Source organism: Emydura macquarii, unplaced genomic scaffold (assembly GCF_026122565.2).
Source record: "Emydura macquarii macquarii isolate MOO-44397 ecotype Brisbane River unplaced genomic scaffold, CSIRO-AGI_Emac_v2 contig_1300, whole genome shotgun sequence".
Classification (NCBI taxonomy): domain Eukaryota; kingdom Metazoa; phylum Chordata; order Testudines; family Chelidae; genus Emydura; species Emydura macquarii.
In genome coordinates this window covers 1319307-1339945 of record NW_027131437.1, presented here as the reverse complement: position 1 = coordinate 1339945, position 20639 = coordinate 1319307, and the positions used below count along the sequence as shown (strand labels likewise).

Sequence of the window (20639 nt, the reverse complement as noted above, 5' to 3'; positions counted from 1 at the left end):
GCAGCTCTACCAGAGAGCGGGCGTAGGCCTTTCTCTCCGTGTGCAACAGCCCTGTACCCCCCTCCCGGTCTCTTACACTCACTAGGCCTCTTCCAAGCTACACCCTGAGCTCTTTGGGGCAGGGGCCAGCTCTCCCCTCAGGTGTGTACATCACCAATGGGGCCCCGTCCGGACTGCAGACTTTGGAAGGCTACTGCAAACCAAATGACCTCCGCCCTGGGCCCTGGGGGTTGGCTGGCAGAGACTCTCTCCCAGGTTTGTGACCACGCTACTGCAAGGGGTGCCGAAGCAGCATTCTGGAGCCCTTGAGCACATGTCCGCCCTAAATCCCAGCCGAATCTCACGGCACATTCATGTCAGGGGATGGCAGAGGCCAATTCCCCGGCTTCCTCTGGCTCTGTGGGGCCACTCTGTGACTGAGACTCACATTCAGACTCGCTCTGTGGGGCCGGGAGGGTCAGAGGCTTGCACCAGGCCTCGCTCTAGCCACTGCTGGTCCTGAGACATCCTCACCATCGCTCGTTTCGCCTGAACACAGGTGAAGTCAGCCAGCCTGTCCCTGGAGGGGAAATTCGCCCTCCGGAGGCGGCTGCAGCTCACCCAGGGGAGCAGCTTCGAGGGCAGAAGGCCTGGTGCAGATCAGGCTGACACAGGGGAGGCCTGAAAGCTGCCAGGCAGAGGGGACCCTAAGATAATTGCTGGCTTTCAGCGCGAGTGCCAGGCACTGAGACCCCGAGGGGGAGGGGGGGGGGGCCCAGAGAGCTGGCTGCCCCGGGCAGAGGCAGCAAGAACGCGGAAGAGGAGCACGCCGAAGCACCGTAGCCACCTCTCCTGCTCAGACCCAAGGGGACGCTCCAGAGAGCGCAGCATGGGGCTCCTGGAAGCCTGCACAGCGAGGGGCAGAGAGGTCTGGTCCGGTGACCCCAGAGCAGGCCTCCCCTGGGGCACGGCTGAGCCGGCCACTCTGGGAACACAAACCCCAGGCTGGCTCTCAGGGCCTGCAAATCTCATTCTGAAACGGGACTAGCGCCCTGCTAGGCAACGGCCCAGAGAACGCCCAACATGGGCTGGGGCCCAGGGCGCCGCCTCTGCCAGGTGAAGGGCGAGGAGCCGGGCACACAAGGCATGGCAGTGTAACTGAGCAGCGGGAGAAATGCTTTCCGGGCCTTGCTAATAACGTGGCTGCTGTGCTTTGCTAAGTGGCCGTCCAGGAGCGCGCCATCTGCGCACGCAGACGGACGGACAGACAGAATGTTACACCAGACACGAGTAGCAGCTCTTACAGGGAGCGTGTCCCCGGGGTTAGAGCAGGAGGCTGGGAATCAGGACTCCTGGGTTCTCTTCCTGTCTGCCACGGACTGTGGCCTTGGTCAAACCACGCCCTCTTGTAGGCCTCAGCCTTCCCGTCTGTAAAATGGAGACAGTGGGCCCCTTCTAGAGCACTCAGATCTGGGGTGACAGGACATGGCAGGATGGCAGAGGGCTGAGAGCGGAGATGGCAATCCGACTCGGGGGAGGATTCGTCAGATACGAGGAGAGCGCGTGAGAAAGGTCTGCCCCGGGTCTCGCCCGGCACAGAGACCCAGAGAGGGGGGCGGCTGGGAAGAGGAGCAGCAGATGTGGAAGCCTGGAGGAGGACGTACAGCCTGGGGGGCCGGGCTCCCGTTTCTAACCCAGCTCAGGCTGGAGAGCAGAGCCTGCAGCCCACAGGTCGCTATCTGCCCACAGGTCTCAGCTCATTCGTGCGCAACGTGGGCTGATCGAGGGAAGAGCTGAGAGGAAAGTGAGGCGCTGGAATCAGAAGCTTGCGCTTGTGGTTTCTTGGCTGCAGGAAAAGGGTAAGACAGGAGCATCGGGGGGTGAAATCTCACCGCCCGCCAAGCCAGGGCAGGCCTGGGCTCACGGTGACAGGTGTAGCACCGCAGGTCACGTCGGTTAAGCAGACGTCCCTACTCGTATTAGAGGTCAGACCGCGTGGTGCTGGGCACTGCACAGACACAGACCTGCTCTCAGGAGCGCACAACCTACAGCAAGCCAGGATGCTCTAAGATCTAGCACAGGGCTCTCTACGTGAGACCCGCACCTCTGCGGGACCCTCTGGAGAGAGTGGAAGGCAATCAGCACTGTCTGGCCAGGCTGGACCGGACCAGGGCAGCTTGGTGCTTCAGTGAGAACTGGAAGGTCGCTATTCATTCGCAACAGCCTGAAAGCTCCCCCCAGCCACCCACAACCTCCTGGATGTTTCCCTTCCAGGAACGCAGGCCAACATGGCACAGGATTCCCTGCTACCCCAGAAGCATCGCCAACTACCCTGCCACCATAGGCTGGGCCATCAGTTCCCGCCTCTGGTTGTCTCAGTAGCAGCAGCACTTCTCTGGGTACGCACTACAGCGCAGGACAGTAATGGGGGGTAGATCTCCTGGGCTTTGCTAACCGAGGGGTGGATTACAACAGACCCACAGATCTCTCCAATCCTCCCACCAGCTCACAGGCAGCTTCTGTGCAGATTACAGTCTCCAAACCACAAGGCTCAGTTAATCTCAGTTAATGCAGCCACCTCAGGGGTGGTACGAGGCAGCTGTTTAACAGCTACACAGAAAGTCAATACCATACCGACAGGAAAGCAGAGCAGAAGCTTTGGAGCAGACACTGCCTGCCTGAAGAGGAATCTGGCCCGGGCACCCGGGCTCATCCTCCCACACTCTGCCCGAAAGGCCGTGGGGTCTTTAAAAACCACGAGCAGACAGGACTTTGATGCCGGGCGGTGTTGGCACCTTCTCAGAACACTGCCTTGTAAACATTCCCACAGCACAACACACAGCCCTGAACAGCGGGCCGTCTCTCGGACACCCCACCCGCATCGACAATCGCGCGCTCCCACGCACCGCTGCCAAGACTCTGCCTGCCTCCCTCCCTCCTTCCCCCCCGGTTGTAACTGTTCACCTGGACCGGGGTGCCTAGGAGATAGGACTCAGGCACGCTTAGCTGCTGCAGCAGCTGGAAAAGAGACGCGTGCCCCTCTGACCTGCCAGCTTGCCCTGCCCCACCCGGGGTCCACACACCAGTTTAGGAGCCATTGGCTTAGAAGTCACTTCTCAAAGTAAGAAGCCAGCCCAACCCTGTGTCACAATGTGAGCCATCCCCAGGAGCTGTGCAAACGAATCAGATGCAGGCTCCTCGTTTACTGTAGAAGTGAGATAGCAGTGGAGAGAGATTTCTCCTTTCCTGTTACCATAACGGCACAGCGCGGTTTAGTGAGGCATAAGTGGACTCCATCTTGTCAGGTTCTTGAAGTGAGCTCTTTCCTGAAACTTGTACTATTGAACCAACAGATATCTGGAGAAATTCTCTGTGTGCGTGCGGCGTGTATGTGCCGGGCATAAAAAGACACCAACCTAGACTGCTCTGACAGGAAGGGGAGTAGACACCAGCTGCCCCACCCTGGCCCTGAAGTCCAAAGAATGCCTCTCAAAGACCCTAAAGTGCAGAAGGATCCACCCTGGGAAGGGACAAAGTTCAGAAGTAAGAGAAGAGTCAGGCTTGCAGTTAGCTGGTGATTAACAGCCACACTGACCCGCTGGCAGCATGACACAGCCAGGCCCAGAGACTCACAGGAGAGCAGCAAGTAGCAAAGACGGGTACAAACATGGGAACTTTGGGTCTCGTTCTGCAATCGTCATCCCGGAGCAGCGGATTCACATCTGACAGAGGCCCGGCTCCCTCCTGGTGCCCAGCCTAGTTGGCCACTCAACTGGCGAGTAACGCATAAAAGGCCTGGTCATTATATCACAGCAGCCTGCAGAACGTCGTGGGTGTGACCGTGTGTGTGACTGTGACGGCTTTGTGATATTCTGACGTGTACAATAAACGTGGCGTGGTGCCTGGTCCCCCTGAAGAAGACCCTGCTAATCTTTCATTTTACAAGTATAACACCACGAGGGGTCGGTCGGCCCAGATGCTCACAATGGTTCCTTCTGGTGGGGGATTGAGGACACCCTGCTTTGGCTGAGAGATGCCACAAGCTCAGAGTTTGCAGCCTCTGCTCAGACCCAGCCGTATGGGCCCCAGGTGATGCTCTGACTTGCTCTCGCCATACGCCGTCATAGAAAACCATTCCATCCTCCCAGCCACCGATGCCCGCTGTATTTTAAGCTGCCAACTGCGTCTGCTACGACTGTCTTTTGCAAGCACAGATAATCCCTTTTTGCACCACTTCACTGCAATCAGGCAAAGAGAGCTGCCTAGACAGAGCAGCACACAGCTCAGCACGGCGGCTCTGTGCGCTGCTCCCATTCTTTCACACGCTAGTGACACCCCCTCCCCCTCCCCAGCACAGAGCCAGCAAATCTGCCTCCATCCATCCACTCTACAACTCTATTGTTCCAGTCAACCCTGTTGATTTCCAGCCAAGAGCCGCTGTCCTGCCAATGCTGTGTTCGGATGGGTGACTACTAAGAGAAACCTCAGCGAGCGAGCGCCAGGGACTGTGAGTATGTGAGAAACCCGCCCACAACTGGCCCAGCTGCAGCGTTTAATTAACAGAGGCAGACATCTGCTGAGTCAGGAGGGAGGAGCAGGCAGCAAGGCCAAAAAGCCTGAATTAGCAAGCAGAGCCCGTGAAGATGGACCTGCTCCCAGCAGCAGGGGCAACTGGCCACATCCCCCACCTGTCCGGCCTGGCCCGGAGAGGATGGCCCCTCGGCGGTGCCTCTGAGGAGCCTGGACTTCCCCCAATCCTATGGTCACTGCAGCCGGAGGCGTTCTCCAGATGGCCTACAGAGATGCCACCCAGTCGGTGCAAGCGTTCCTGGGGAGGAGCGCACCACCAGCAGAGGGAAGGCAGCGTGGACACCAGCAGCAGACTGAATCGCTGCGGTGGCTGTAGGTCGACCCAATTTTGTAGTATAGCCAAGCCCTCGGCTACAGCATCTAAGAGACACCCCAAGTGCCCAGCGACGCCGGGATCTACCCCACCCAAGCATTCCACATGGCTGGCTAGGAGCAAGCCTAGAGCATCCATACAGGAGAAACGACAGGACTGTACATTAAACTTTATCAGCGATACACACACACAGAGGAGACACTTTACACCATGGCGTTGCAACGCGCTGTCAAAGGCCATGCTGAGCCAGCGCCGGGAAAGCTGTGTGCTCACCTAGCCCATCCCAGCCCTGGGCAGGATCCTTTGCTACCGTCTATTCTCTAGGGCTCCAAGCAATGAAACCTCTGCCACCCTCCACCGCCTGCGGGAGACGATTCCCCGATCGTTAGCTTTGAGCACCAGCCTACGATTGCTCTGTCTGAACGTCTGCCCACTCCTGCACCTTCTGTCCCTCCACGCATCAGGTGTCTCGGCTTTCTCTGTGGCTGCTACAGCCTTGCGGTAACTCATACTCCCCCCTCACCCCGCAGACGTCTGCCAACCAATCGTTCTCCCCAAGGGCCTCTGACCACGCTCCCCAGCCATCCCCCTGGAGGTGAAGAGCTGTCTCGTCCAGGCAGCCCACGGGTCCCACTCTGTGTTTGCCAGCCTCCCGGTTCTGCTCCAAATACAGTACCTGCCCCACAGGTGGACTCAGCTCGACTCGTGAAGCCTCGGTTGGGACTCAGGAAGCAGGCAGAGCAATTCGCGATGCACAACAGAGCTCCCTCAACGTGCGCTCCGCTCCCTCTTCTCCGCGGTAGGGCAGCCGAAGCAGCTCACATGCAGAAACACAACCAGGACACCAAAGGAACCTGCATTTCCAGGCACGGCCCATGCATCATTCATCAGACACGCAGGGAGTAATTAGGTCTCTGTGCATGCACACTGATAACAGAGTGCATTGATTGACTCACAAGGACTGAAATCACAGATCCAGAGGTCACGGATTGCTCAAGACATATCCAAACAATGTTCTAACCCCACAGACAGGTGCTGTCACACACACAGAGCACAAGACGCCAGGTGTGTGATGCTGTAATAATCCCACCCCTCTGCTGTGCTCTGAACACAGACGGCTAGCTGCAGGATGCCTCTCTCTTGCAGAAGCAAAGAGAATCCAACGGGGACATTCAGTCTGATCTGCTCGGCTGCTAACGGAACGTGTGCACAAGCAGGAGACAAGCACCTCTCAAATTCATACGCTGCACAGTTCCTCACACCCGCGACACACGCAATTTGCTCAAGGAATAGCCAAATCTGGCCCTCGACCCTCTGTTTGCTGCCCACTGAGACTATAGGTCCCAGAAGGCCATGCTTCATGTGGAGCCAAGCAACCTCCACCCGGCTCGAGACGGAGCATGGCACGCTGGGATTTGTAGTTGCAGCAGGTCACCACTCCACATTAAAGGTGAGCGCGGCTCTCGGCACTCCTTGGTGTCTGCCCAGCACAGCTCCTGGCTGGATAGTGTGGGCAGCCCATCTACTCCAGAACCAGTAGCCCCACATTCACAGACCAGCACGGCCAGGCTGTCTCCAAGCCAGAGCCACCAAGGGTGAGCTGCCTCGGTCCTGAGCAGGTGAAGAAAGGGTAACACCGGACACCGCACTGCAGAAGGCATAAAACATGCAGAGCCCTCTTCCAAGAGCTGTCCGTGCAGTGCCCTAGGCAAATAGCAGAGCAGATCAAACCCCAGCAAAGCAGAGCAGGAACCACAAAACGCCAGCGTCAGGCCTCACACTGAAGTCTCATTAGCTGGGCGGGTCCTGCCCCATTCCCAAGCCTCACCCATAGCCTCCCAGGGACTCAGAGAATGACGTTTATCCAGAGCCTGAGACGCACGCACGCTGCCTTGCCAAGGGGCCAGGAGACCAGGCTCCTGCCCAGAGAGCTTACTGCTTAACTCAGGCAGAACCACCACCTGGGACACTGGTACAGGAGCCCCGCAGGTCCTGTGTGTACCAGGCTCGCCCAGGGGGGAGAATCCAAATTACTAGTAAAAACAGAGACCCGCGTCATTTGTATAATGATAGTGCCTATGGCCCCAATCACAATCAAGGCCTGATTTATTGTGCTAGGTGCTGTACGTAGTCACATTTATAAAATGTACAGAGATAAGGACATAAGAAAGGCCACACTGGGTCAGACCGATGGTCCATCCAGCCCAGTGTCCCTGTCTTCCGACAGCAGCCAGTGCCAGGTGCTTCAGAGGGAACGAACAGAACAGGTAACCATCAAGTGATCCAGCCTGTCAGCCATTCCCAGCCTCTGGCAAACAGCAATCCCTGGATGGAAAGAGCTATGTCAGAGCTAAGGTTGTCATAGCTCAGTGAGTCAGAAATGTGACACCATTAATGGAACGAAGCTCTCTTCGGGACAGTCTTGTAGCCTGGTATCCTTTGCTCAGTTTTACCTTCCTTATGCTGACCAGTATGGATGGTTCTCTCCACCCCAGAGGTGGCTGCATTTCTGAGGACCTGTACGAACATAAATCTAAGCACTCTGAAGTCCTTCAGGATGAAAAAATATATTCCTTTATTCCATGATCTGCAGTTTTGTTTCATACATTGGGTGCCTAGTTTCAAATTCACCATTGCTTATGCACCAATAACCTGCTTGCAATTCTGCAAAACAAAACAAGACAGTGCCTGTCCTACAGAGCTTACAGTCAGCGCCCCAGCCCTGCAGTGGATTCCTTGCTAATGGATCGAGCATAGAATCAGAGAACAAGAAACAGACACCCAGAGGATGGGACAGACCTGGGAAATCCAGAGGTGATGGGGATAACTTGGAGGCGGTTTCTCTCTGTGGTGAGAGGTGAAGCAAGTGGTGACACCTGTAGAACAGATTCCCTAAAGACTACACAACCTACTGAGATTCTTTCAGTAGCTTATCGCTTTGTCAAACTCTAACCTTTCCAGATTCAATTTTCCACCTTTGATCTCAGTTGAGCACAATATTTTTTCTGAAAATCTCAAAAGAAACGTACGCCATTTCCAAGAAGAAAGAGACAAATACATTCACTCGCCTTTATACAAAAAACATTGCCAACTTTAAAAACCCAGCCCCAGCACATCAGCCGGTAGCGAGAGGAACCTGCAGCTTGATACAGAGATGGCCACGGATTGGCTGCCCAGAGAGGGAGTTTCGATTATGTAGATTACCGGGGTTTAAGAGGCACTGTGCACATGCAGTCACTGCTCTTGGTTTTATGACAATGGGGTTTTCACTCAATTTCCCCAGCATGCTGTACATGCGAGTACAATATAGAGTTCACGGTAGTGCTGTAGCCGTGTCAGTCCCAGGATATTAGAGAGACGACATGGGTGAGGTAGTATCTCTTACTGGTCCAGCTTCCTTTGGAGAGAGAGAGAAGCTTTCAAGCTTACCCAGAGAGAGCTCTTCCTCAGGTCTGGGAGAGGTACTTCCAGTGCACTGACACTCTGACCTCACCCACCTTGTCTCTATGAAGTCGAGTGGAGTTTCTCATTCATTATGCAATCTCTCAGTGTCCTTTCGGTAGCGGGCATGTGAGGAATTTCTCTGTATGCCCATGTGTGCGCAATGTGAGCTGAGGCTGAGCGTGCAATCAGGCAGGCTCCAGAGTGATTGTTAAAAAAAAAGTCTACGACCATGTCTCGCTGTGCACATGCACCAGGGGAACTGCTAAACATAAGAGCCAAAAATCGCCAAATTAAAGGTGGAATGTGTTTCTGGGAAAGCCACCCTTCTTTAAGCAAAGTGGTTTGCATGGAATACACTGGCTCCCATCACACTGCAGGGGAAAGGCTTCCACTCAGGGATGTCAAGGCAAAACACTGCTTTTCTGAGAAGCAGCCCAACATCCACACAGAGCTTTAAAGTCTCCTTCAAAATCTCACACACAATAAAATGCAACCCACTCCAATTTATCTTGCGCTAGAGGAATGAAAGGCAGGAAGTCCGGGCATTTCAAACCCAGCAGCCCTCCACAGACCCTGACGTCTCCGGAAACAGCTCCCAGCTGCCAAGAATCAATATCAGAGGCTGAGACACAAACTGTCTCATGAACCAGAATCTGCCACTTCAGGAACAACTCGCTGTTTCACAAACCCGCCGTCTATGGGCTGGGTCTGGCAGAGCCTCCCTGCACGGGCAGGGCTGGTTAGACTCTGCTGCCTGCCGCTGCAGAAAGCATTGCATGGCGCTCTACAAGAGGATGGCTTCAACAAAAGCATAGGGAGTGGGAGCCATTCAAAACAAACCAGGACAATGATCTGGATTGCACCCAGCACAGTGTAGGAGCTTCAAGGTGGGATGAATCTGGGGCTTAAATTGGTGCCAGGCTTGCTTTGCAGGTATGAAGGGTGCCACAGGAAAAGCCCCCCAGTTATTTCTTGCCCATCATCCAGCCAGTGCGTAGGATCTCATCAGAGTCCCTCACAAGACAAACACATCCCATAATTGCCAGCCTCGCATTATTCCACAGGGCCATCATTTCCCTGTCACATGCAACAGGATAATCTTGCTTTAAGGAGGCTGATCCATTCCTGGGAAAACCACAGACTGGCAAGCTGCAGTGAAAGCTAGCCCAGAGCAGCCCCCTCCTCCTCCGCCACAAAGGGAACCTGAGCCTGCTGGTTAACACACGAGCACCAACACCAACTTCTCTATACCAGGAACTTTCCCCACTTACCTCTGTGGCTGAAACTGGCCAATATACCCAAACCCATCCCATCTCCCCCTTTCCACACACATCGGAGAAACAACCACAAGCAATACACGTCTCCCCTGTCTCATGGCTCTGTTTGAATGAAGAGCCAATCTCAAAGGCCGTTTGACTGGGTGTAGACAGCAGGGTCTGTGCAATATTTTTCAATAGCACGCATTACCTGGCTTCAAGTTAATTCTCACCCTCCAGGACACGGCTTGCGGACTGCATGCAGCTTTGAAGCACCTGCGTCAAGTTCAGCACTAGGCACGCTGCTAGCATTTCATGAAAGAAATGTACACAGTCTGTACCCATCCCAGTCAGAGCCTTTGTCAAACAAGCTGTGCGCGAACCCTCCCTACACAAGGATCAGAGACGCGCCCCCTCCTTCCCGACAAACAATCCTGGGTCTCCCAAGCCCTTTGGACCCAGGAGGTTTACAGAATTCTGTGCTAAGGTTGTTCTTGCCCATCTTGCTGCTTCCTCCCAGCCCAGCTGCTCGGATCCCGTTCCTTGGGAGAGACGACACTGTCTACGGGCTCCTTCCCCTTGCTCAGAACCACAGCTGCCTGGGATGCATTCACTGCCCCACGTGCATTGTGAGCCTTTCCTGAGTGCCAGGTCCAGGGAGAGCAAACAGCTACCTAGGCCAGCGGGAACAGCACACCAGACAGCTTCTGCAAAATGAGCCCTCTGGAGCGGTGACTGTTCTGAGCTTGCCAAGATCCACCCTCCCTGCACGCCGGCTCTGACCACGTCTCCCCATTCAATCTGTGTGCTGGCGTCCAAGCTCAGACCACATCTGATTCAAGTTTCTCCTCATGTGCAGAGTTCTCCATAGGGCAGCTCTGCCTGCCTCTGCCATCCTCCTCCTCCTGCTACCTGCGCCTCTGCCAGCACTTCTCTCCTGACTGCTCGCTTTGTCTCCTCCAGAATTTATGCCTCCCTTCATGCAGCCCGGGAGCCACACCAGCTCCCCCCTCAGACCCCACAGCATCAGTGGTGTTGCGAGAGTTTGTCTCCATCTCCCTGTTAATGAGGTGTCCAGAACTGAGCACCACCTCCCTGGTGGGGTCTCGTCCCTGCTGTATTTTTGGCTTGTTAAGCACTGGCCGTGCGCTTGGTGCTGTACAAGACAGAGGGGGTGACAATCCCTGCCCCCAAGAGCTCACAGATAAAACAATTGAGATGGAGGGCATACAACACAGAAGCAGTGACTCTTACAAGCGGTTTAAATGAAGGATGAAAGGGTGTTTGGCTCCCCCCTCCGAGCTTGGAAGAAGGGGTGAAGAAGACAGGAGTGGGAGGAGACACACAGCAGTGAGGGAGACAGGGGCATACTGAGCAAGGGTGGGCTGAGACTCAGGCTCCCCCACAGACCCAGAGTCGATGATTCTGGGATCTGATCAGCAACAAAACCATTCGGGTGGTATTTAAACAGGTGTCAACCTCTCTGAGACGAATGGGCAAATTCACACCTCCACAAAGTGACCTGAAAAGGGAAAAGTGGGGGGGGTGTTTACACAGCACAAAGGTGACCTGAAATTCTAGGCTTCTCTTTCCCTCAAAACCATCTTCTTTGGCTTTTTAAAAAAGGTGCGGCTCTCCAGACCACGCTCCCGTTCTGCTGGACAGTTTGTGTAATCGTGACATGGCCAGACACTGCAATCCGAGCAGCGGAACGAACGGAGAAGAGATTTTTAGTCAGACTGTTTTCTTGTTTGTTTTTGTTAACACCTATTTAACTCAAACTCCTGCCAAATGCTTTGGAGAGAAGAGCATTTTGTTAAAGATTCAATACACCCACTCCTTCCACTGCAGGCTGAGAAAGATGACAAACCTTGGTATTGCTAGATAAAAACCAAGCACAGTTACATTTTCAGACTGGCAGAGATTTGCTGGGTCAGTAAAGCATCAATCACCAGCTCACTCCTGCCACCAGAAGATGGGGAGAAGGAAGAATCAGGAACAGAGAGGCAGGCAGGAGCAGAACTGTGCAAAGCCTGCAAGGCAAGATGCCATTTTTACATAGTCACTTCTCTGTCCATAGCCTCCTGGAAGGAAATCGGTACTCTAGACACAAAGGACATTAAGGAACAGCAGGAAAAGCAAAGGTTGAAGCATGTGAAGAGCAGAGGGAATTTGCAAAGGTCACTTTCACGTTTCAAAGCAGAGACGAATTATCCCAGACATACTGCAGAGGCCATCGCAGAAAGACATCCAAAGATTTCCAGAATCTCGTCTCGCTCCCAGCACGCTATTCTGAAACTGCCCACTTAAAGCTCCCCGCTTCCTCACCAGAAACGCTTGCAAGGCAAAGATAGAATTTAGCTTCCATGGCATTTGAATTGTTGAACTGCCGAATGCTGTTTAATGACCAATCGTTAAAAAAATGCTTGGCTATATTTTTATTCAGAGAATCACTCCACAGTCCTGCTCTCTTTCCACAGGGTCAGTCGTTAGCCCAACTGGTAATGAAGATACCCAGTTAGTGCAGAAAGAAGACAAAACAACTGCAAATACCTCATGTATAATAAAAGCCGATGTCACACGCATGCAGTTTTAAACAGTCTAGCCAAAAACAGCATGAGGAGAATTAAATCAGTCACAACGTTGGACTTGTTTATTCAGTGTTAAAGGCAAAACAGCAATGACTACTGCCAAAACCTCATCATCATCAGCCTCTCATCCGACTTGTTACTTGCTCTGGATCAGGGCAATCAGTCAGTGAACTGAACCGTGCCATAACCTGTGGCAATTAACCAAGGAAAACCTGAAAAATCTGCCAGCATTCCCCCCCCAAACGTGACTAAGCAGTACCGAGCGAGAGGTGGCTTGGGGAGGTTTGCTCATGCCTGTGTGAGTGGGAACCAGTTTCCTATTTCGGCGCTGGCCCTGCCTGCTGTAGCAGGCCAACAAACTCACTCGGCTAGGTTGTGATCTCTGACTCTGCAGCAGCACGTGTCTCACTACTTGCTATGGAGGTGAACAAGGCCCATCCAATTCTGGGGGGAATGCCATTGCCCACAATGGGGTGCTCTGTGCCAGCGGGACATCTCAGCACGACATTAGACTTCCCTCCTGGGCGCTAGGAGGATTTTCTTTCTAGATCTGTATGAGCTCGGCCATCCCTGATATCAGAGGAACACAGGAACTGCCAGACTGCATCAGCCTGGAGGTCCCTCTCTGACAGGGCCAGCACCAGATGCTACAGAGGAAGAACTCTGTAGGAAGATGTGGGCTAAACTCTTCCCACATGAGGGCTCCCCCAGGCTCTATAGAGACAGGAACGTAGGAGTCGTCAGAAAGAAATTCCCGATTTCCCTTCTCCAGACCAGTCATTATATGATTGTTGTGATCAGAATAGCACCTGTGCGGGTTTGTATTATCGGAGCCCTTCGCACTAGGCTGAGAACAAAGATGGTCCTGCCCCAAAGAGCTGGCAATCCTAGTATCAGCTAAGAGACAAGAGAGGGAGTCAGACGGGGGAGCACAAGGAAACCGTAAGACAACACTGGTCAGCATGATAAAGGATCAACCCCCCCATTCATCTCCTTTCCAAGGTAATAATCCCTGAGATATTTTTCAGGCCTTTGATCTTTCTTATCACTCTTCTCCGAGCCCCCTCTAATTCTGCAGTATCCTGTGAGAGATGGGCTGACCCGTGCTGCCCACACGATCACTTTAGACAAAAGCATGAATATATCCTTCATATTATCCTCCCTCCTAACATCTCGCTTGCTTTTTCGCCACAGCTGCAATTTAAGCAAAGGTTTAAGTGATGTGCAGGTCCCTTTCCTGAGAAGCTACTGTTCATTTAGGGCCCTGTAATGTATGAGTAGCTTAAGTTTCTCTCTGATTTGCATTTATTGGCATTACTCTTCATTGAAGTGCATTTGCAATCATATTGCCCATTCACCTAGCCTGGAGTTCCTCACAGTCTTTGCTCTGGACTAAACTAAGTACCATTTAGTATCTATTAGCGAGCCCATGCAGAAAGCTGACGACTATGGACAACACCCTCACAGGCTTCATTTAGTGACGATATTCTTGGAATCTCCTACTGAAACATAATTCCCCTGCACAACAGCCTCTGAAATATTAATGCCGAGCGCATTCTGCTCACTCTTACCTGCCCGTGGTTTTTAAGCAGACTAACACAGCCTTGCAGGATAGTCAGGAAAATTTGCCAGAACAGGAACAGTCAAGTCTGCTCACTGCCCCCGGCACCGAGGGTAATGGGAAAGAAACGATCCTACCCATCAGGCAGGGCAAGACCGCTGCCAAGTGGAGTAATTCCTCCACACGTGCAGAGCTCTGCACCCCCCTCTCTTCCTGGCCAGACTTACAGTCAGTCTAAAGCTGGTGAGAAATCTCTTGGAATTAGCTTTGAATCACAGGATCTCACATTTCCAGCAGGTGCTTTCCCTGGCTTCGCATGGTTCTCCATGGGCTTCAGACAGAAGGGCACTCCCATTGAATACAGAAGGTTCCTTGCTGTCAGATCCCACGAGGGAGAATTGAAACCAAGGTAGGTCCCTCCCTGGGTGCTCGGGCTAGCAGCACCGCCCTGAGGAAGAGGAGGCAGCCATGAACATCCAGATCTCCCCTTGGTTTCTCAGTAACCCTCGTGGGCAGCGCAATGGCCAGGGAGCTGCGGGACACTCAGCAGAGCCGAGCCCCTTCATGAGGTGCCCAGGCAGGGTTTATTGAAGGGGAAGCACCAGGAAACATTGAGACAATACTGGCCACGATTTTTTTCTGTCGTGGTGAGAAAATATCAGAGAGAGAGCAGGCCACGAGCCACCACTTCAGCGAGCACCCGCCGGCTGTGATCCCCCCTGGGATGAGAACAGTGCGGAGATTGGATGTAACATCATCAATACTGGAACTAAAATCTCTCCCCTTAGAGACCAGAGCAGCTCCACGCAAACACTCTCAACCCTAGGGGCCCACGGCAGCAGTGCAGCTAAACAGCCAGGCAGGCCGAGATCTGCCCATCCAAAATGCCACAGCAAAGGCTGTTGCCCTGACCACAGTACCGCCCATGGCGCCCATGCCTGCCAGCTCTCTTGCTGCGCTGAGTTCAGACATCCCATCCTCTTGTTCAAGACTGTGTGCACCATCGCCCCCCCCGTGCCCTGCACGCTCTGCCCACCCCCCTTGACATTCCCTTCCCCTTCTCGCACTCACGCCTCCGCCTTTTCTTGCTGCCCCTGGGCCTGGAAGAGCCTCCCACTCGTCCCCAGCGCAGTTCCCTGTTCTAGGGGTAGCCCCTGACACCAAACCATCACATGGGCAAACAGTGCTGACTCCCAGTTGCCCAGCATGAGACGCACAGCGAGCTTACGCTCCCTCCAGGCACGACTGGGCTGCTGCAGACAGGGAAAGCACCTGAGACGCCAACAGGAGCAACAACTGCCTTGTCTACGAAGTGCACGGCATTCCATTCTCGCCCATTGTCCGGGAGCAGCACAGTCTGGGGTCCTACCGGTCTCAACCCCCTGGACACCAAACAGCAGAGCTGGCGGGAACACCTTCCTGCCTTCCTCGGCAGCAGCCAGGGGCCTGCAACTGCTCCTCTCACATGTCCCATGGCTGCAAGGACCCACGCCCTTGTCACCCGGACACTCTTCTTGGGGCCGAGTGTAAAGGCCACAGAGAGGCTCACAGATGCCAACCTTCTGGAGCACGCCGAGGTGAGCCCTTCGCACTGGGGCGCGGCTCTGACTTCCTTCCGTCCAATTCCAGACCTGGCTCAAGGTCTCAGACCATATGTACAAAGCCCGTATGTTTAGCTCTGTGACCATGTCTGCACGTGCACAGTGCTGCAGGGTCAGGAAGCTCACAGCACGAGGCTGTGGAATTCACCACCGTCAGGGCCCAGGAGAAGCCAGAATCTGACCACTTTACGGCCTAGCGCACGCAGGTGATTGCTCAGTTAACAGAGCAGCAGAGCGGCCAAGCAAAGACTGATCCAGCACGCTGAGGATGGGGACTAGCGTTCGGCTCCTCTCCTTCATTCTGCATGCAGTGACCAGGTGTTACAGTGACGGCAGCCTTACAAGTGCAGAGACCTGAGCTTCACTGATGAAACCCTCTTCTTTCCCTGCTGAGCCCCACTACCATGACCCCATTAGATCTGTGAGCTCCTCTGGGACCTGAGGCTGTATCTGTCTACAGCCCCACCAGCACAACCATTGCACTGAACACACCGTACCATCTGCAGCTGCCCAGCTGGTCTAAGTTCGGAACTGCTCTTTATTCTTTCCGCCATATCTCAGAAAGGCTCTAAGATCCAACCGTGGATTTTAACTGCATAATCCACGTTCAATGGCTGCTGCACAACTGAACAGCCAGGGTGAGAGCGCCTTTAAGGGGCCACAATCCCCAGTTCCGCAAACCCATCTTCTAATCCTTCCCAAGACTCCACTGACCTGCCCTGTGCGTTGGGCATTTCTCGCCCCTCCGCTGCTCCAAAGGCAGCAACACACAAAGACACTTTCCGTTGCGCGTCCAGCCTGCTCCTCTCCCCAAGTCCACCCCGAGGGTTCCAGAGACACTGCCACGCTGCCCCTTCTGCGTCGCACACCACGACAAAGCCACAGCCCTGAACGCAGCTCTCCACGCGCCGACAGCTGGGGGCGGACAGAGTGGTCCATCCACACCTTCATCCTTCATCCGGTGGCCACGAAGACTACAGATCCCAGCATGCCTTGCCCCGCAGCCGCATGCCAGCGCCCAGAACAAACGGGGCCAAGCATGCTGGGGCAGGTAGTTTTAGGTGCCAGCACCTCCATGTTAAAGGTGAGGGATGTGCCAGGAAGATGCAGGCAGAGGAGAGGGCCGGCAGGAGAGGGCCGGGGACGCCTGGCGTGTGGACAATTCGCACTCAGAGCAGGTCGGACGAGGCCGGATATCACAGCGCCCAGGAGACGGGCATCGCCCGGCTGTCGGCCCCTGCGCACGGACGCACTCGCCGGACGGCGCCGCTCCCGGATGGCTCCACTCGCCGGACGGCACAGGATGCGTTCACACTCGGCCTAGTCCCGCCAGCGTTCACGGGCTGGAACCCCCGGCCCGGCGCACCCCCACCTTGGGTGCCCCCCACCCCCACCCCGTGCCAGGGGCACAGCCCGGCGGGTCGGCACCCAGCGTTGACACCGGCGCTGCAGGGTCCGTCCCCCGAGGACACGCTCCGCACCAGCAGGGGCACGCGCCGCACCGATGGGGGCACACTGGACAGGGGGGCAGGGGACGGGGGGGGGGGCAGCGAGAGCGCCCAGCCCCCCACGGGAATAAAGGGGGGGGAGACAGCCAGCCAGCCTGCACGCGCAGGGGTGCGCAGGGACCCCGCCCCCAGCACCCCGCCCCCAGGCCGGGCCCAGCTGCCCCCCCCACCGGCCCCCCACCCTGGCACTGGGACCCCCCCCCGGCTCCCCCCGCAGCGGGACCCCGGCGGGCTCGGGGGCCTACGGAGCGCGGGGGGAGGGGCGGACTGAGACCCCCTCCCCCCCGCCGGCCACGAGGGGAGGGGCCGCTCGGGGGCTGCCGGGGGCGGCGGGCCCGACCCCGCCCCGCACTCACCGCGCTCGGGCCGCCCCGGCCGCTGCTCTGGCTGCGTCTGCACCGAGCCGGGCTCTGCGGGGGAGCCGCCGCGCGCATGCGCCACCTCCGCCCCCCCCCCCCCGCCCGCCGGGGAGCGGGCCCCTCCCCCCGCCCCGGAGCCATGGCAACCACCGCCGCAGCGGCTGGGCCAGGCCATGGCGGCCCCCCCCGCACCCCCCGACACGGCCCCCCTCCGAACCCCCCAACACCCCCCGACCCAGCCCCCCTCCGAACCCCCCGCACCCCTCAGTCCCCGACCCGGCCCTCCCGGCCCCTCCGACCCCATCCCCCCCGGACCCCCGCCTCGCCCCCCAACCAGATCCAGGCCCTAACAAACCCACCCCATAGCCTCATAGCCTCCCACTGCCCCCCCCCCCCGCCCCACACACAGCACTGGGGTGAGCCCGGACACAGTCACCCCCACCCCCAAGCCACGGCACGTGGCCACATCCACAGCCCCCCCCGCCGGCTGCCCAGAGCCCAGCCGGGGGGCACCCCACAGCACAGCACAGGGCCTGGCCCAGGGCAGCGCTGTACAGCGGGGCGCGGGAGCAGGACGAGCAGCCGGCCGTGCTGGGCACGGGCTGCCAGAGACACACCCGCTGTGCGGGGCTGCACCTGGCCACGTCCCCGGAGAGCCGGGCCGAGCGAGGGGCCTGCGGGGACCCCCCCTCCCCGTGACCCCCCGTGCGCACAGGACAGGAGGCGACGCAGCCAGGGCCGGCTACCCAGCCGTCCAGCCCCCGCCAAGGCAGCCGGGGCCTCCCAGAGACCTGCAGCTGCGCCCCACTGTGTGCCAGGCCGTGCTGCCCCCCCCTGCAGACAGCCCCCCCCATCGGTTCTGGTTACTAATGGGTAAAGGAGCTGAGTGCCTGCTCCGGCTCTGGGGCCAAGTTACTCCCCGGGGCAGCCCCCCACTGGCGTCAGCGCAATGACGCAGCCATGGGTTTGGCCCACGAAATCCAGCCTGCAACAGCACCTGTCCCGGGGTGTGGAGGGCCAGCGGCGCAGCGTCCTCGGCTAACGGAGGGGGGGGGGGCGACGTGTGAGCCCCGCAATGAGCTTCACTCGAGAGCAGCCGGCAACTACCTGAAAGGGGGTTCCAGGGAGGATGGAGCTAGGCTGTTCTCAGTGGTGGCAGATGACAGAACAAGGAGCAATGGTCTCAAGTTGCAGTGGAGGGAGGTCTAGGTTGGACATTAGGAAAAACATTTCCCCTAGGCGGGTGGTGAAGCACTGGAATGGGTTACCTAGGGAGGTGGTGGAGTCTCCATCCTTGGAGGTTTTTAAGGCCCAGCTGCACAAAGCCCCGGCTGGGATGGTTTAGCTGAGGTTGGTCCTGCTTTGAGCAGGGGTTGCACTAGATACCTGCTGAGGTCCCTGCCAACCCCTATCGTCTATGAGGCTGTGATGGGGAAGGTGATTGCAGGAGGAAGCGGCAGAGGCCGGAGGAGCGAGGCCCGGCCGGGGGGAAGGGGGGAACAGGACGGGGGCAGCAGGAAGGCGAATGGGAGTTGAAATTCTGGGAGCAGAGCAAGGTGCGCTGGCGGGGGGAGGCGGCTCTGCAGCAGCCCTGTGGCCAGAGGTGGCGGTGGCAGTGAGGGGGCCTAGGGGAGGCCGGGGTGTGTGAAAGGCGCAGCAGGCCGGATGACTGCCCCAGAGCTGGGCAGGGCGAGCGAGGGGAATGTGGCTGGCCGAACAGGAGGCGAAAGAAAACGATTGCAGCCCTTTCTGCGGGGGCTGTATCCGCAGCCTCCCGCTGCTGCTGTGACCCAGTGGCAAGGGTGCATTCGGTCAGTCCGGGGTGCCCATCTTGGGCTGGGAGCTGCATGGCTGCAGTGCGCGTGTGCTGGGCAGGGGGGGACCCTAGAAGCTGGATCCCTGCGAGCCTCCTGGTGCTGGGGGAGAGTATTCCAGCGGGGCTTGGGAGGTGCTGGAGCTCCCTCTCATCGACTCCCCAGAACACCGGCCAGGAGCGAGCGGAGGGGCTTGGCCCATTGTAATGCCACCCGAAGGCCGTTTCTAGCCGGCCCAGAGCCCGGCCCTGCCGCTTGTGCTGGTCGCCACCCGAGAATCGGCGGGGGCGGCTGTGCTGAGCACGTCCCAATCACATCCACCAGCCAGCCGCATGCTGGGGGACAGGGTCTGCCACTCCTGCACCCCAGCCGCCTGCGTGTAGGTCTCCGTCCCTCAGGTCAGCTCCCAGCGCGCCCGGGCTGCTCAGGCAGACGCAGCCAAGCCCTCCCTCAGCTGGCACCATCCGGGCTGGGCAAGGGCCGGAGCCCCGGGACCACGGGGCACGTCTTCACGGCTCGCCCAGGGCAGGGTGAGGTGCTGCGGGCTGCCGGCCTGGGAATCAGGAGCCCACTGACCGGTGGGCCCCTGGCCAGTCTCAGTCACCCCAGCCTTGGCCCGTCTGGGCAGGGACTGGCTGTGTGGCGCCTAGTGCAAGGGGCGCTGCCGGACACAAGCTGGCGAGGCGGCCATGGGGGCTGGGTGCACGCAGCACGCGTCGCACGGGCGTTTGCAGCGTCACGTGGCCGTGCGTCAGGCAGGTGGTCGTTTGGGCTGGGCACCGAGACCCCGGTTCAGAGTGGTAAAACCGTTCCTGTAACAGCTGCTGTCAGCCCCTGCCTGTGTGCCCCCTTACACAGACCCCCCCTCCAGCTCCTGACACCTCCCCAGGCTCTGCCCCGCACTGACTGGCCAGGCCTGCCCTGCTGGCGTGTCGAGCTACTGCCCCGGCCTCTCCTCTCTCCCCCTGCTGCCGGGCACACAGGGCACTTCTGCCAGGCCTGCCCAGGGCCCTGCCCAGCCCCATATCTGACAGGACAGGTCCCCTCCCCCCCGCCCCAGGACCCAGCCCAAACCCCTCAGCGGGGAGGCAGCGAAGCAGGGGCTGACCCCAGCTCTCCTTGTCGGACTGGCCCAGCCGGGCTGGGCGCACCTGGTTACCTGGCCGATCCTGACGCGCTGGCGGTGGGCGGAGAGGGGCCGCGCCGGTGCTCAGGCCTGAGTTCGAGGTGGAAATCGCTATAGGGCCAGAGATGGGGCCAGTCCACATCCACCAGGGGTCAGCTGGGGGGCCACAGGCGGAATCAGGAGAGACAAAATGTAGGGTGATGCTGAGGGCCTGGGGGGCAGGCAGGAGGGGTTCTCCCAGGGAGGGGCTGGGCTATAGCTGCCTGGCTGGGGACGGGTCCAGTTGGGGGGTGTCTCCGGGGAAGGTTTATAGACTGCTGAATCCCGGCTGTGCCCAGCAGCTGCGTGGGGGCCCCCAGGTCTCCCCTCCCCTGGCAAGCCAAGTGGCCCTGGGAGCCCTGGTGCTGGGGGCTGATGGGGGGGGGCCCTCAAAACAGGGCAGGAACTGAGCCCAGACAACCCAGCCCAGACAAGGCCTCGGGGTCAGTGGAAACGCC

General features: G+C 57.7%; 1 protein-coding gene across 4 annotated transcripts in view; it reads right to left on the bottom strand.

Annotated features, from left to right (window-relative positions):
* Nucleotides 1-17280, bottom strand: part of MAPRE3 (microtubule associated protein RP/EB family member 3) — a 60131-nt gene extending 42851 nt beyond the window's left edge. For 3 of the 4 annotated variants that reach the window (XM_067550489.1, XM_067550492.1, XM_067550491.1), the window contains exon 1: nt 17200-17280. The gene's annotated coding sequence lies outside the window, so the exon portion shown is untranslated. Of the gene's footprint in view, nt 1-5558; nt 5814-17199 lie in introns of those variants that run through there. The other variant, XM_067550490.1, reaches the window with a different exon arrangement.
* Between the last annotated feature and the right edge of the window lie 3359 nt (nt 17281-20639).